This window comes from Hesperophylax consimilis, chromosome 15 (assembly GCF_061612785.1).
Source record: "Hesperophylax consimilis isolate HC1 chromosome 15, BYU_Hcon_1.0, whole genome shotgun sequence".
Taxonomy (NCBI): domain Eukaryota; kingdom Metazoa; phylum Arthropoda; class Insecta; order Trichoptera; family Limnephilidae; genus Hesperophylax; species Hesperophylax consimilis.
In genome coordinates this window covers 22668945-22682910 of record NC_142850.1, presented here as the reverse complement: position 1 = coordinate 22682910, position 13966 = coordinate 22668945, and the positions used below count along the sequence as shown (strand labels likewise).

Sequence of the window (13966 nt, the reverse complement as noted above, 5' to 3'; positions counted from 1 at the left end):
ACACTATTAGCACTAATAAGAACAAGTTTTGCTCCCGCCTACATGTGTAGGCTGGATTTTTGTATATTAAGATTTGGACAATTTTTTTTCAGGCGATATTTCTTTTTGACCGTCGGTAATTTACGCCGGCGTTGAGAAGCGAAATAGACTATACAAATATGTAGCTCTATATTTTAATGGAAAAGTGCCAGGGAAAGTTTGGTTAAGTTCTATGCGCAAAATACTTTCCTGCCAGTTTTTAGACGCAGTGTCTCGTTTGCACTTTGATTGTTTATGAGGTAACTATACATTTTTAAAATTATTTTATCCTAATAGTACCTACACATTATTTAAATTTGAAAATAAGTACCTAACATTAGCTCCGCTTTAAAAAAATATAGCCTTCTCCTCACTTAACACTTTTGTTAATAATAATAATAATCACATAGCATTTATATAGCGCAGTAGATTGTCATTTCACATCAAGTGCGCCTTTAACAAACTTAAAAACGGTAATTTTACATTAGTGGTCATGTTCTTAAAATTATTCCTACAGTGTCCCTAAATATACCTACTGTTTATACAAAGTGATAACAAAAAATAGAATAATAATAACGGCAGGACAGGACAAATCAAGAACATTAAAATTAAAACAGGAGGCAGTTTTAGCTCAGAAATGAGAATCTTCTAAGCAGACATTTAACAAAGGTACAATAAGGAGGCAACCGAAACCAAACAATTACCGGAAGTTTGATATGGAATATGGCTTATTATAAACATGTCACGTTGAAATAAATATACCATTTTTATGCAAGTAACTATCCGTTTTCCTATAAACGGTTATTAGGTGTATTGATACATAACCACGATTGATCGTCTTCGCAGCGCTTTTTTGATGTTGTGTATGCAGAACTTAAAATTTTAAAAACGAAAACGCGCTCAGTCTTTCAAACAATATACAGCTTCTATAACAAGATAATAATGTTTTAATAAAAAGTTTAGGTCTATCCTAAAAGTGGTCGTTTCAATAATTTATTGTTGATTATTGCTATATTATATTTCGTTGAATCATAGATATTCTGCCAACTGTCAATTTTTCGCGTAAACAATCTCATTATATCTCGAAAGTAACCACAAAAAACATGATCAGAATTTGTTTAGGTGTCGGTAAAGCAGGTATCTACCCTTCTGTCCATTACGTCACGCGACCTCCCCATTGAGTGACACAGCTCGATAAAATAACTATTAGGGGTTTATTTCTCCAACAATACAATCTAAATTGACAGTTATCCGGCTGCCGTGTACAGATACGGGAATTATGAACCTAGTTCGGTACTGTATCGAGTGGTCTAGAACTCTAGATTAGCGGTTCTTCAATTATTTGATCATATACTATTATTATTGGTGTTCTCACGCTAGCCGCGTAATTGATTAAGTATTTTATGCTAGTTAGAGCCTAGCAAAAGATATACCTTTAAGATAAAAAAAGATTAATAAGGCATTCTTTTGCGATAAATAATGATACTCATGGTATCGACATTGGGCCAACGTTTCGGACAGCGTTATAGTGGCCATCATCAGGACAGACGTATCTGTAACGCAGTTCGAAACGTTGGCTTAAGAAGGAGGAAGCACAATAAAGCATTATACCACAAAAATGTATCTCAATAACTACAAATAATAGTTAATGAGTTTTCGCTGCTAGCCAACGATATTTTGTGTTCTAATATCTACCCTGAAGAAGGCGATATTTGCATACGAAATAACTGACTTAAGTTTTGTGTACGTACACAGTTAAAAAAAAAAGTAAAAAAATGGTTCCGGCCGGGATCGAACCGGCGACCTTCTGCGTGTAAAGCAGACGTGATAACCGCTACACTACGGAACCGTTGGGCAAATCGCCCACTTTTTACTACACAAAGCGATTGTAATTATTACTTTCATTTGTGAACTGAATGTGATTGATATAAATTAGTAGGATTAATTTCACACATGTATGTCGTTGCAAGACAAGGTTATTGGTCTGGTTTCGTACCAGCCGATTGGGAGACAAATTTAAAGTATGCGGATCAAAGTAGAAAGTACTGCTGTTCAAATTATTGTAGAATGAAATTAATAAGATTTATATTTGTGAACAAACGCACTTTCTAATCCACCACTTTTATTGAACTAATTAATGACAGCCAACCAGGTTTCGCTTATCTCAAGCTTCGTCAGGGCTTATATATATTAACTAATCATCATTACATACAGACACATACGGGGGTAAAGTGCGCAAACATCATGAGGTGATTCTCCACGATAGGAGTAAAAAAAAAATTGTTACCCTCCTATCCTAATCTAACCTAACCTATCATAACCCAACCTAACCTAACCTATCCTAACCTAACCTAACCTAACCTAACCCAACCTACCCTAACCTAACTTAACCTTAGCTATAATAACCCAACCTAGTTTAAATTTACTAAATTAAATGTAAATTGAAATATAATTTAATAATCTTTACCTATACCTACTTGTGTTATTACTTTATCCAAGTCTTCGAAGATATTATATAAAATTTGCTAGTTAATGTGATTAATTCTGTGTCAATTATCACTTTGTCTAAATTGGGTAGACATTCTAAATAATGGCTGGATAGTATATATAGTTTCCGGATTTATTACTTTGGCTGTAACATATATATAAGAAAATAATACAAATATGTAGAAAAGAGACAAATCACTGTAGGAGGGGTTGGTTAGGGAAGGAGAAAATAGTTTCAGCTGGGGTTAAGGGAACAAATTAAATATGTTATCAGTTGAATTTATGTGATTATTAAGTATGTTGGAGTTATTATTGACGGCTCTTTTAATTTCTATCGCTTCTAAATGATTTAACCTAATTCCAATTCTATTTTTATGTAATATTTTAGTTCCAGAGGTTTTATTTATTAGTGTAATTAGTTTCAATTAAATGATTTGACGTTCCGAGTTCCGAGCCGTTTTTCCTACGTAAAAAGCAGAACAGTTATTACAATTAAGTTATCGTACCTTCTTTCCAGATAATGTGTTAATATATTTATAAAAATAATATGTAATATACCATTTGTAGTTTACCCCGAATATACAGAGAATCTTTTTTTAACCTACTCCTACTAACTAACCTACTCGCACAAAATATTAAAATTTTGTAATATCACAGAGGCGATACTGCTGTAACACAAAGAGAATATTTTTTGCGCCAGATCTAAAAAGCTTCTCAGAATATTGAAAAAAATCCTCACCTTAAAACCACTTATGATAGTATCTTGGGATCTGGATATGTCGGATGTCAGAAAGTAATTATTCACAGGCGTGAATTTCAGGTTTCTACCAACATTGCATTGCCTGAATAACACACACAGACGTAAATTTCACGTACCTGCCAATATTACATTGCTAGAATTACACACACAGGCGTGAATTTGACGTATATTATCAAATTACATGCCCAGAATTACACACACATGTGTGAATTTCACGTATCTACCCATATTATTACACTGCCAGAATTACATACACATGCGCCTGAATTTCACGTACCTATTTACAATATTACACTGCCAGAATTACATAAATATGATCGGAAATACACATGAACGAATAAACATTACTTGTACTTAAACTACACCTACTAATTACACAGGTAACAATTTTTTTTTTAAATTATTTTAAAATCTAAATTTGTTCTTACTAAATTCTTACTAATTATTAGATAAAAGCATAAAGCCGGCCTTGAGCCTGGTTTAAATCCGTTTTAACAAAACAAACGACATGGTTATAATTCAAGCTTTTCATTCTTCTGACCTTACGCGCAGCGTAATATTTACACCACGTTTTTAGTAAGGCTATAAAAAAAGGTTAAGTTAGTAAAAAAAGTTGACTTGTTTAATTACAGTAAGTGTAATTTAATTAGGTGTCTCCACGTGTGATTTCCTCTACGCATAATTCCGTCCGTGTGTAATTGTGGCACGGGAAATTCACGCTTGTACAATTTTGTCTTCTGACTAACCGATATATTGACGCATAAAAAAATCTTATGTTATAGTGTTTGATAAAGTGTTCAATGGTAGTGGCGGTATTGATTTCCTGTGACAGTGTGTAAATAAATAATATCACTTCTTACATTGTCACGAAGGAACTGTCACAAAGGAAACAAAAAAATAGCTGTCACTCTGGTAATGTTTCTTCATAAATCTTCTTCCAATAGTGTTACATACTTCGCTTAAAAAAACACTGCCTTATCTGATTTATTTTTTATCTTTGTTTCAGGTGAGTTTCATCAAATTTTACATGAATCTCTCCATTCTTATTCATTTGGGAACAGGTAAGTCCTTAATTAATATTTTTATTTATTTACGTTGATACTTCGTACTTTGTCGCGAACCCACTGTCTTGCAGAACAATGCGCAATTTCATATTATATAACACACACGAGCGGCTTCGCCCTTCTTAGCGTTGCGCCATGCAGACAACCTCCCTATAAATTGAATCCACTTGAAAGTATGAAACAATATATTGTTATTACTAAACAATACATTGATATAATTTAATTTTATAAATTCAGTACTTCGTTTTGCGTGAAAGCTCCATGAAACAAAACACGATTATGAAACAAAAACTCAGTAGCTTTTAATTCGTTATCAACAATGACCTTTGTTATAATATTTTGCTCAATCAATGTTTGTTTACCGGTGTAGAAACTCGAAGTTATTAGGTAATTTGTTTATCTACCCATCAAATTTAACATTATGTTTTTAACCTCCTTGTTTCGCACACTTTATCGGGAACAGAGTTGCCATTTCGAACCGTGGAATTTTATGAGCGAAAACAAACAGTTTATTTAAGCGATTTACAGCAAGAATATGATCTTGCACGATTTTCTTTACGTTCCTTGTACCCGTAAAGTATCTTGCAATGGGGAAATTTGGAACTCTACGGGCACTTAGGAATTTAAGGCTTCTGTTTGGGTAACCCAGAGGCCCTTAGTTCCCCATTCTTCCAACTACTGTACTACGTGATAAGATTGCTAATGCTATTGAGTGAACAATGCAAGGAATATGGTAAAATTCACTTTGGCGGGGATCCTACATGACATTTATTAAGTTTGTGTTTTTTTATTCATTTGAAATGAACTCCACAGAAAAATTTCATTAACGTCTTCCCATAAAGAGATACTTTATGTTTTCTTTCGTGAAATCCAAAGGGCCATTTGTTTCCAAATAATAGCATACCGAAATAAGTTTTCTTTTCAAAATGTTCAAGGAACACGATACTAGATTTTTTGTTTTCATAATTAAAGAAATTAAGAAACCCACAAGCACGATAGAGGCGGCATTATGTTGATATTAAGTTCTTCGTTTTTTTTTCATTTCACAATTTTTATTCGAGGACAGAGTCAGCACCTTATTTAGAGATTGAAAAATGTTGTCTGGAAAATTGTTAAATAAAATCATTATTTTTATTGATGTCATTTCTCAAAAACACAGAATCACTTCAGAAGATTGTAGTATCTACCAATGCCATCTAACTTTCATTATAGAATTGGAATCTGCTACATCTACCTTCATACATACATAACTTGAATACAATCCAAAAGGTATAAATACCATTGTGAAAGTACCCATAAGAGAGCTCTCGATTGAAATTTTCATTCTTTTTTGTCATACCAAATTTTCAACAAACAAATGGCAAAAATATTCTATTGAAACTATTAAAATATACGGAATTCTCTACTAGACCGCGTATCTATCACACCAGATCGAAGCAAAAGGACATAAAACACATTTCATGTTGTAAAATCGCATTCGGACATAGAAATGACGGTTCCATGATAACTCAACACAGTGACAATTCAACATACTTTTAAAAAGTGATATAAAGTCATTAGAAACCATGAAAAAAAATTTTTTAACCAAGCCTAACTAACCTACATAACCCAGTTAATAAAGTTTTTGTTTCATCACTTTCCATGACTTTATATAACTTTTTAAAGATGTGATGAATTATCATTTTGATGAGTTATCCGGTCACCAGAAATGACATATGTTGTACAACCAAACTCTAAACACCCTTCCCCCAGATACAAAAAGAGTACAACATTTGAATGAGAACAAATCAAGAATAAAAATCTTGCTGAAAGAGGTCAATAAAAAACACTAAACATAGAAGACAAATAAATTAGAATTAAATAACTTTAGTCCGCCTCAGCACAGGACACCCTACAGAGGAGGACTAAGAAATACCATTACAATACTTAAATTCACAATGATATTTGGTATGTACAATGTTTTATATAGTCGCTAAAATAATAAAATAAAAACAATTATGAACGGAGTGTGATTGGGATACCCCCCGAAATATAATACACAATTTGTTGAAATATCATACACATATTGTAATCATACCACTTTGCAATCGTCAAAACGTGAACACGTTTTTTTCTTTTGTGCTTTCTGCACCGGGCGTAAAACGTTGTAGGTCCAACCCTGAAAAAGGGAAACACGGAACAGCGTTTTCAAAGGAAAACTTTCCGGAAGCGTATTGCGTAGTTTAGACCTGTTTTCCTCTCTAGATTATTGTTTAAAAACTTCCATGGCCGTCTTGAAGTTGATTTTTCCACTTTTTCGTTTCCCATATTTTCTTCCGTGTACATTATATTATTTTCTTTTGCAATCCTCAATATATTTTGTCATACAAAAGACACAATTATTTAGCATTGAAGCAGTAAGCCCACATTATATAGACTACCTTGGGTTATCTGTGAGCTATAGAGGGAGGGGACAATATTGATCTTCAGCCCTGATTTGATCCTTTGAGTTTACAGTTGACTGCCCTATTTGAGGCTTTTAAAGCCCCTCTTTGCTTTCAGAAAACTACCGACAATTTATTTTATCTTTCTCCTTTTGGGATAGATAAGACGACAAATTATTACCATTCTATGTTTTCATTATTCAACATGTTCTGGAGATATTCCTGATTATTATCATATTACTCTCCATATTATTGTTTATTGGAAAATAAAACAATTATTTTTTTAGCTAAACAACTTCTACACAAATGAATAATTTTTACCAAAATGTTCTTATTTCTTTCTACCCATTTGATTAATATAATATATATATATATTTGATATTCTTGTTTACGATACCGATGTACAGGGTTTTCCAATAAGATGTGTTATTTTTAATACCCCGCTATTTCGGTAGATGTTACTTTTGAAGCGGTCATTTTTTGACATTTGACAAGTAGAAACTACGCCATTAATAAAAATGGAACGATACACGCTTCAACAACGCATTGAACTTATTAAAATTCACTTGAGTGAATCAAATGCAAATCATCTTGAGTGATGAGGCCCATTTCCACCTCGGTGGCTTCGTCAACAAGCAAAATTGTCGCATCTGGGGCTCGGAAAACCCAAGAGTTATTGTTGAAAAGCCTCTCTATCCTCAATGTGTGACTGTTTGGTGCAGTTTATGGTCCAGCGGAGTCATTGGACCTTACTTTTTCGAAAATGAGGCTGGAGCAACAGTTACGGTGAATGGATTACGCTATCGAGAGATGAGTAATATTTTTTCATAGCCGAAATTGGATAGTATTGATTTGGACAACGTTTACTTTCAACAAAACGGTGCTACGTGCCACACAAGAAACGAAACCATTGATCTTTTACGATTGAATATCAAAATAACACCTCTGATTGGAAAACCCTGTATATTAGGGTGTATCGATTTTTAACTTTTTTTTTGTTTTCAAATTCCAAGTTGAAATAAAGTTGCTACTAGGTACCACAACTTACCACAATTTTTTTTGGATTTTTAAAAAAATGTGTAGGTCTCCCGCACAAGGCCTAAAGTTTTAATTTTTTTCAAAAAATATCAATTTTTTTTAAGTTTAAAAAAATAAATTCATAACTTTTGTGTTTATTCCAAGTTAAAAAACAGTAATATTAGGGCATAAAAATAAGTAAGAAACGGTTTTTTTTTATAAAATATGGTATTTTGGTCTCCCGCACAAGCCCTAAAGTTTGTTAATTTTGATGAAATTTTGTAATTTTGTGTACATATATGAACCATGTTTTTTTAAAGTTTAAGCCACCGGAATTAATTGTACTTTTCTTACAGAAGGCATAAAATGAGACAATATATATATACATAATTCTTATATACATACACTAAAAATATATAGCACATATATACTATATATATATATAATATGTTTTATACCTGAAAAAAGATAGTTGGACGGTGTAAATTGTATGAGAAAGGTGTTGAAAGAAACTGATGTTATTTGCTATTACTGTTGTTTATTACAAAAGTATAAAAGGTTATAACATGTCATAAAATGTAGTATAAAAACTAAGTACAAAATGTTGCTGATTACTTTCCATACGACATAAGTGGCAGTTTTCTTGTTCTACTGCAAATTTACTGACTTGTTTAAGTATTCGTCCTTTCATCTTGGCTTCAAAACCTTAAATCAAAATTATGTATAGTATTTACATAGGCCTAGTGAAAATTTTATAAATGTTATTACAGTTCCCAAATAAAATTTCAATTTAATATGGAAGACAGTATGATAAAGACGTTATTTAGAAACATTATAACTACAAAATAGTCGAAAAAAACTTACTTAAATTCTAATCCTTTGCAGAGGTTTTGTACTGGCTCTTGGTCTCGAACGTAGGTAACTCTTTACGGTCTTCCAGTCTGGCACGGATAAAACTATCTCTTTCGATTAGCCCACATACTCGCTTCAAAGCTTCTGTGACTTCCTTGACAATTCGTTCCACCGCTTGAGTGTGAGAAGGAATTCTAAATTCAACCCTTCCACTTCTGCCAGTTTCCGCAATTGACTCCAACTTTTCAAGGCTCATATCAGTAACAAGAGGGGGTTCGGTTACTGAAGTGGATTTCCAATCAATCATATCTATATAGTCTTCGGCATCAAAATTGATCTGAGGGGGTTTAAATACCCTTACCCCTTTCCTTACGGTTGAGCGAGCTTTCTGGATTCTCTTATAAGCCAAGGCTCTGATATGTTTTCGTTCATCGAACAGCATAGCTATCAAAACATGCTCTGGGTGAGCCATGAAAGCATTTATCTGTAACGTTGCATGGACGACTTTTCTTAGCTCATCTACCAAGTAATTGCTGAAAAGAATCATTTTAAAAAAATGAATGGAAGGTTGCGGGATTTGGGGATTGCACTTAATTGACAACCATGATGGTATGTAGACCTTCATCATGAACTCTGCAAGCTTTCTTAGCTGAGGGGTCGGATCATCGGTGGCTACATACAAACGAAGGACTCGATTTGCCAGAGTAAGCCACCTGGCGTGCGAGATGTTGCCGGGGTTTCGTTTGGCCAACTCTTCTGCAATAGAATTGTCTTCCATATTAAATTGAAATTTCATTTGGGAACTGTAATAACATTTATAAAATTTTCACTAGGCCTATGTAAATACTATACATAACTTTGATTTAAGGTTTTGAAGCCAAGATGAAAGGACGAATACTTAAACAAGTCAGTAAATTTGCAGTAGAACAAGAAAACTGCCACTTATGTCGTATGGAAAGTAATCAGCAACATTTTGTACTTAGTTTTTATACTACATTTTATGACATGTTATAACCTTTTATACTTTTGTAATAAACAACAGTAATAGCAAATAACATCAGTTTCTTTCAACACCTTTCTCATACAATTTACACCGTCCAACTATCTTTTTTCAGGTATAAAACATATTATATATATAAAGTATATATGTGCTATATATTTTTAGTGTATGTATATAAGAATTATGTATATATATATTGTCTCATTTTATGCCTTCTGTAAGAAAAGTACAATTAATTCCGGTGGCTTAAACTTTAAAAAAACATGGTTCATATATGTACACAAAATTACAAAATTTCATCAAAATTAACAAACTTTAGGGCTTGTGCGGGAGACCAAAATACCATATTTTATAATAAAAAACCGTTTCTTACTTATTTTTATGCCCTAATATTACTGTTTTTTAACTTGGAATAAACACAAAAGTTATGAATTTATTTTTTTAAATTTAAAAAAAAATTGATATTTTTTGAAAAAAATTAAAACTTTAGGCCTTGTGCGGGAGACCTACACATTTTTTTAAAAATCCAAAAAAAATTGTGGTAAGTTGTGGTACCTAGTAGCAACTTTATTTCAACTTGGAATTTGAAAACAAAAAAAAAGTTAAAAATCGATACACCCTACTGTATATGCCTAAGTAATATTGTGATGAACATATAAACTAAACCTATGGGCTAGTGACTGTGGATACAGTCGTCTGTTTTTTGTAAATCAATAATAATCAGTAAAGCTTGCGTATATTTGTGCCAGGAGTGTTTAGAGAGTGGTTTTAACGGTCGAAAAAGTCGGGGATAGCTCTGCACCGGAATGAGACACGGAGTCGATTTAAAGTCGATGTAATGTAGTTTTTTAACAGTAACATTGTGGTATACGGTAGTGAATAGTGGAAGAAGTCGGAGACGCCCGAGAAATACATATAAAGACAATAGCGAAGAATTGCTGGGATCACTAGTAATCAATACAATAAATACTCGATAAATCAATAATAATCAATACAATAAAAATAATCGACGAATCAATACAATATATTTTTTTTAATTCAATAATAATCAAGCTGTACAATTCGTCCCAGTAGGCAGGCGTTGTGGGTTCAATTCCTCTGCTATCTAAGTTCTCCATCACTGCGCAAGCTATGTTTTCGTTTATAATGATGGTGATTGGATTTTTTCAAACATTCTAAGGTTACGCGTAACCTGGGAATGTTTGTCTTTCACAAAATAAAGTAAAAATAAAGCATTTCTAAAGTATTATCAGCCGAACTAAAAAAAACAATTTCACATTCGTTACACGGTGTTTTTGTTATACATTACATAAATAATGTGAAAGTTAATATTCGAGTTAGTACTAATAAAAATCTATCTTGAACATTGTTTTTTTAAATTTGGCAATGATGTTTTTTTTGCGACTTCAAGCATTATGATATTCTTTTAGTGCGGAAGCCGCGCTTGACAGCTGTTTTTATGTCTTCTTGAAATATTTTCACAGATCATGTTTTGTTCATAAAATGGTCAATTTACTATTACATTATATATACTTATTTTATATACTTATTTTATATACTTATTTTATATACTTATTTTATATACTTATTTTTCGTCAGTTTTAGACATGTAATTAAATAATAATAGCATTTGTAAAATCTACTTTCGTGATATGTGATATAATTAGGTTGAAAGGTTATGCCAGTATTCAATTGAATTTTATGGTCTATATATTATTTTACCGTTAAATTTTCAAAAAAGTGTCGCATAGAACTACCCTTATACATACAGTAGGTATGTACTTAATTTTTTACGTTAATTTCACATACGAGGCCCAGAGGAAAATAATGTCCCTTAGGGCCCGTTCCCACTTCCGTTTTCAAATCGGAGGCGGGTCCCGTTTTAAAAACGGACGGCCAATGGCCCTGTTCACACTACCGTTTTAAAAACGGACCATACTCTACGAAAAAAAATAATTGTCGATTCAACAAAAACATGTTATTTGCTCATTATTCAGTAATGGTGCGCAATGGACGACGATGAAGCTCTTGTTGTCATGTGGTACTTATTAAATAGAAGGAAAAAAGTGAAAAGAAAATTTTGAGTACACCCAATCATAGCCGAATGATTTTCTGTAGGAATTTTCCAAGTGTTAATTGGTGAGTTAAGAAGTGATGAACTAAAGTTCTTTAATTATTTTAGAATAATAATGAATGGATTATTTATATAGCGCCGTTTTCACCATGAAAAATCACCTCAAGGGCGCTTAATGGCTTAAGAGAATGTCTATCACTTCCTTTAACCATCTACTGGAATGAGTTTCAGAGAGCTTAACATATCAAAATACAAAATTGAGAAAGTGCATTTGTCCTGAAGAAAGGCTATCGATATTTTAAAGTAAGAAAACAATAAACACTCAAATATTTTTTATTATGTGTTTATTTAACTAATACGCTCTTCCGTGCATCTCATTAAAGCTTTAAAATTTAAAAAAAAGTAAACTTAAATAAAATAAAATAAAAATTTTGATGTACAAAAGTTGTGTACACCAAGTGTTTTGTTTTTATTTAGTTAAAGATAAAATATTACCATACTCTTTCTTCGACCAGTGGTATTAAATTTTCGGGATTTATTTCCTTATCCATTATTGTAGTTTTGATTTATTTACTTAACTAAATAACCAAATACAAGCACGCAGCGTGCCTGCTTCCTTGCGACAGGGAGCGGGCGGGGAGGGGTCGGGGTTTGGCGGGGACTCTGCCGGAACGACTGGACGACAAGTGTGAACAGCTCCATACAACACTATGAGCGAGCGTGTGCCGACACGATTTGAAAACGGACGCGCTGCGTAGGCGAGCCATCCGACAAAAAATGTCGGATCCGTTTTCAAATCGTGTCGGACAAGTGTGAACAGCTCCATACATCCACTACAGCCACTAGGGCATCCGATTTTAAAACGGGACCCGCCCCCGATTTGAAAACGGAAGTGGGAACGGGCCCTTAGGCCTCTGTCATATTTTGGGACGCTATGTGGAGGGTCTTTTTAAGAAAAGGAAGTTCTTTACGGAAAAAATGTTTGAGGGGTGAGTAGGAATCTGGGGTCCAGTGTGTCCAGGAGTGACGGATGTATGCATTCATCTCTCCCACTGCGGTGCAAGGCGATGGGTTGAGAGAGTCCGGCTGGAGATGTCAAAGGATCTCCCTCAACCGGCCTCTCCCGATTCGGCCCGCCACACCTGGTCAAACCTAACCCCATGAATCTATAACCTCTACTAAGTCACCAAACGTAGCGAACTACTTGAGGTGACTTATGGCAGAGGTTTTGATTATCCAATGAATCGTTCCCGGGGCGGCGATATCTACCCGCACCCGCTTCCCAAAATGAAGATTTCCCACTAAGCCAATCGCAATCCTATGTGAAATTGTTCTACTCGCAATTGAATACTGAGAAATTCATGGAACTTTCCGGTTAATATTTGTTATAACATAATTGACTTTGTCATCTTGCCGTTGCAGTATGTGAAAAGGAAATCATAAATTTCCCCCAAACACCGTTTCAGCAAGCGAACCTTTGTTGAATCTTCAATTTAAACCATAATGAGCTCTCAAAATTCTGGTCACATTGCTTGGTTTATAAACATCATAAAGTGGATAGTTGTGCCGTTTTGAGTAGATGCAAGCTATCTATGTTATGGAGTATTTAACTGCATTTCCGTTTGAAAGTGCTTTTGAAGTCTGCCGCAGTGCTCCAGCGCGGAAATGACTCAATTCATATCCACACCGTGACCTATGGGGAGAATATTCTCCCCGTATATACACCGTTACAGATGCGGGGTTTTCCTCCAATTCGACGATTTAGAATGAAAGGTGTACACTGAAATAATCCTGGAAGTGTCGTGTTACGGGAATCAAATTATTATTTTTTTATTCTTCGTTGCTTCTGTCAAGTAAATTGATTGAATGTACGTAATAATATCAATGACAATTCTGTAATGTTTCAATTCTTGGCGATTTTTAGAGTGCTTTTTTTGAATTATCATCTCAACATTACGAAAACGTGGTTAAAGTACCCACCTTCTTAAATATTTAGCTAATCATATCGTAATGTATTTTAAATTATGCGTTGTATATTATCCCTTTCGACCCGAGATTTAATATTTTTTTTTGGTAAAGCAATACTCACAATTGTGAGTTCTGAGTCTCAACAGTGCCAAAATAAGGTATCGGTAGAGTAACATATTCATAGTTAAGTTAACAAAAGTCATTCATTATTGCGTAAAAAATAACAAGAAACAGTTTTTGATAGATATAAGTAGATCTCTTTTGAACATCCTTCTAGTCATATAATCTAAAATTTACCTAGCT

The 13966-nt window shown here is 33.5% G+C and overlaps 1 protein-coding gene and 1 non-coding gene across 6 annotated transcripts in view; one reads left to right on the top strand and one right to left on the bottom strand.

Annotated features, from left to right (window-relative positions):
• The window catches only part of Sap47 (Synapse-associated protein 47kD), a 242082-nt gene that overhangs the window by 157305 nt on the left and 70811 nt on the right, over nucleotides 1-13966 (top strand). The gene's annotated exons all lie outside the window — the stretch shown is intronic.
• On the bottom strand, nucleotides 1795-1867 carry TRNAV-UAC (transfer RNA valine (anticodon UAC)). The gene has a single exon. It is a non-coding gene; the product is annotated as a tRNA-Val (tRNA).